The 4,418-nt window shown below is 37.7% G+C and overlaps 1 protein-coding gene across 19 annotated transcripts in view; it reads right to left on the reverse strand.

Moving 5' to 3' along the window:
- ZBTB20 (zinc finger and BTB domain containing 20) overlaps positions 1-4,418 on the reverse strand; it is a 797,904-nt gene that overhangs the window by 282,093 nt on the left and 511,393 nt on the right. The window lies entirely within an intron of this gene.

Genomic DNA, 4,418 nt, shown 5'->3' on the forward strand with positions numbered 1-4,418 from the left:
CCAAGTTGATTGACCATTGATTGACAATTGATAACAGATATAATTAAATTTCACAAAATATTGTGGCTTCTTTTAATTATTGTTTATTAGGGTCAGCTTGTAGTAATATGAAGTTAGTCTCTGGATGTTATTCGTGTCAGCAGGGTACCATTTAGGGTGTTGGAATGGGCCCCTCTCCTCCGATGTGTCCAGAGCACCAAATGTGCCTTAGTGTGCTCCAGCTTACTGACTGAGGAAGCACCAAGAGATCCCACCAATTTCTTTACTTATTCATGAGAAACAGTTGCCCTTGGCTATTTTCAGCTATTATTTGCCTAAAACAGGGCATTTAATTAGGGCCTGTTAAGATCGTGGAAATGATTTGGCTGCCTGTCCTCTTGCCCCTCTCTTTATTGTGCTGTCTGTCTGCCCCACCCCTCTCCTGTCTAGTTCACGGGCATTCATAGCTAGTCTTCGTGCCTTTCCACATCTGACATCAGCCTGAGCTCCTTAGATGCTGAGTTTGAGGAAAGGAAGAACCACTGACTGACTGTAGGCAAGTATTGACAAGCTGGAGGAGCCTTCGGTCAATATGATACATTAGAGGCCAGTCTGGTACTTTCAGACTGCAGGAGCAGACCAACCTGGGTATTTGGCCCCCTCACGAGTCCTAGAAAATGAAGGGAACTACTGCGAGCTCAAGACTCCATGTCCCATCAGAAATCACCTGGGCATTGTGGAGATTAGGAAAGCGACCTTGGCAAATGACTGGAGTTGCTGTCAGCTAGCTGGAAGATCTAATATGGGAGTTTAAGGGATTCAGATATAGAAGAATCTGTTGATTTGTTTTCTGGATGTATTTCTTCCGTACGATAAGCAATACGTACTCAATGTCAATGCACTGCCATATAGATATCATCCGTCCATTCATCCATTCATTCATTCATCACATATTCATTGATCCTCCATTCAGATTAAGGCAATTTGACATTGGTTGGAAGGGAGATAAATAAACATAAAATGTAGTACCTTTCCTCTAACCACGTGTAGTTTCATACATATAAAAAAACTTCAGTTCAAAGCAGTACATGATAAGTGTCAAACAAAAGCTACCGAATTTTAAAATGCAATTAATGTCAGAAGGGGAAGTTCACTTTTAATCTGGGTTATTATGGAAAGCTTCAAAGAAAAGTGTGACTTCACAAGAATATGTCTTGGCTGGTTATCTTGAAAAGGTGTTTGGGAAATTATAGTTGCTGATGCTGATATGTAAATACAGCATCAAAGTATTTAATGTACAACTAAGTAGCCGAGAAACTAGAATAAACTGGGTCATTTGTATATAAATTCATTCTTACAAAATAAAGTGAATCATTAAATATATTCTCAATTTTCAGATAATTAAAAGCAATTTAATTTCTTTCTACTTAATTTTAAACTACTTTATACATATAGCAATTAATATTTTGAAGTTGTACATAAATAGAATTTAGGCTTATAATCTAACATGTATGTTCAATGAAGGATAATTACCAAGCTTATCAGCTAACCAAATCTTATCTTTTGCAGATATTGTTCATAAATATTTGTGCAAAATTTCTGTGTTGTCAGTGTGATAAAATGTCAACTACATTTCACTTATGGTTGATTTGCAAAACGTCTGATTGAATTCAAAGGCAAGTAAGCCTAGCTAGGATTTGGTTATATTTTTAATAGTTGAATATAGGTATGTGATTATGCATAAGCTAACATACATATACAATCACATGATATAATGAATCAACGCCTTCGTCCTAATGTTTAAAGATATGTATCTTTTAAAAGGAAATCACATAAATATCAAAAAGCATTTGTATATAAATAAGAAAGAATAATTTCTTACTGGGGCAATAATAATTCTGTTATTTAGCAATGTCATTTGTGTCTCTTTGTGACTGCCTATTTAAATAAATATAACATAGGAAGTGCTTACAGCAAAAATGCACATGCAAGATAATATACATTTTATAACGTGCATCCTGTGAAATGAAATAAAAACTTGGGGGATCAGCACTGGAAAACCGAATTATTGATAGTACACTGTGAAGGTTTATAACATAGGTTTTGAAAAGATCAGGTAACCATTTACAACCATTTAAATGGAAAGAAATACATCATTATCTTGCCTTTTTGTCAAAGGTGTACTGATCAAATTCTGACTTAAATACTCCAACTTAGCCATAGAATTCTTTCTTCCACAGCCATGTGGAACTCCAGGTCTTGGCAACAATGAGGAAAATTTCTCTGTCAGGTTATATTTTTTAAATGTCATCTCTTGGGATATACCCTTAGATATTTGTGTTTACCTGTTTTCTGCTTAAAGATGCTCATAAAATTTCATGTACAGGCTACGGGATTTCAATAATAAAATATTTTCTAAGTATTAGATATACAGCTTGCCCTCAGTGCAGTCCTAATGGACATCATCCCTACCAGAGATTAACAGACAATTCTCCCAGCAGTCTGTGCAGCCTAAGTGTTAACTGAGGAAGGCACAACCTAACATAGGTCTTGGTGGTAATGGGGTAAAACTAGTTACATTTTTTATATCAAACTTAAAAAAAAATTAACACTATTTTCCCTTTCAACTTCTTTCTTCAGAAAAAAAGAATTAATGGAAAATCCCCAAGAAACATTACACATACAAGTAGTATGGTCATAACTAACATGGCCTAACTGAAATAGGCAAGTTTTCCATTATATACCATTAAACTTTCAGCACACTGGTCCTAATAAAACTCTGGGACTGCTTCCTATCACAATGACAGCTCAGGAATTTGATGTGCCTCACAAACTACAGGAATTGTGAAAGGAAGCTGACTCTTTGTTCTAGAGGTCACTGACAGACCCTGATGAGGCTGTAGCAGGGGTCAGTGTCTGTAGGGACCACAGGAATAAACGAGCATGCGTGAGTTCAATGGTTAAGAATCTGAATCGCCCAGAGCAGCAAACAAAATTCCAAAGCCAAGTATCACTGTAATATGCTGGATGACCGTACCAGCTTGGACAAGAGTACACACAACAGGCACACACAATACACATCTGGTTAAATGTAAAATCAACTATTGCTAAAGCATTTTCAACTTTTAGGAGGAATCTACTGGCAATGTGTTAATAGCAAGGAAAACTAAAACAATAAAATAGCATCTCTTTCCAAATATTTAAGAACATCGAGTAAGTGCCCCTTAGGCTGGGTTGTGGTTCTTGGAAGTTTTAGCCTATGAGAACCATATTGGGGACATCAAAGACTCCTCCCTCTCTCCAAAGAGCAATTCACTTCAGATGCTGCCACACAATCAAATGCTTTTATGGCCACCATGTTTTTTTGTTTTCTGTTTTTTCCACTCTTAATATTTTGGAACATGCTGGATTCTTGAAATTGGAAAGAAGACAAGAAAACACAGTAAGATCAAATACCTCTGAAAGAGCAACTAAGTAGGGACCTGACGGTAAAAGACAAATACACATTCCAACTGAAACTCCACTTCTAGGGAGAGTGTGAATTATTAACAAGGACACGGAAGGCATGTATTGGAACCAAAAGCTGGTCTGTTGACTCCTCTGCTAGTCTCATATCAGACAGCATGCAACCACCCCCATTTCATTCCTTCGACAACTTCCCAGAGCACACTCAATCAGAATCTCTTACATTGAGGACAATACTATATTTGGGTTTAATACTGTGAGGACAGTCATCTAGTTTTCCTATGTCACAATGATAAATTTCCCTGGAACCAAATAAGGATTCTCCTTGCATTCTTCTGTTTGATATCATGAATGCAGAAGAATAAAGAAGAGGGTATGACAAATAATATTTTCCAAAGGTCGGGTGGAGGGAGTTTCCCTAACATTTAAAAACAGCCAGTTCTTAGCAAAGTGATCTTTAGAAGAACAGTATTAACAATATTCTTCTGCTATGCATCCACTTCTTTTTCTTGCTTAGCTGGGTACGTTATATATTCTGAGCATAATGTAAATGTGCAGAAGAGAGATGCATGAAAAGTTGGTAGAGAGAAACTCCAAACAAACCATGAATCCCACTTTCACTTCCCCCTCCTACCACCCCGACTACTACCTCCCAGCTGCACTCACTCACCTATCTCCCTCCTCCCACAAGCATGTTTGCCAGGCCTGCCAAGGCTGACATCCATCAGTGGCAGCATGAAACCTAAGCCTGCAGGCTCCTCCTGAACACAGACTCAAGGCTCAGCCATTGTGCATAGAGTGCTCTCAGCTGTGCACAGTAAAATCTTCATCAGGCCGTTGGATTGTTTGGTAGCTTTTTAAAAAAAACTGCATTCTTTTTTTCCTTTTTAAAAACACTCGTTATTTCCTGACTGCCTCAGAGACACCAAGAATAGAATCCTTGACACATCAAATTCTGGAACCTCACCACTCAC

This window comes from Delphinus delphis, chromosome 4 (genome assembly GCF_949987515.2).
Source record: "Delphinus delphis chromosome 4, mDelDel1.2, whole genome shotgun sequence".
NCBI lineage: Eukaryota > Metazoa > Chordata > Mammalia > Artiodactyla > Delphinidae > Delphinus > Delphinus delphis.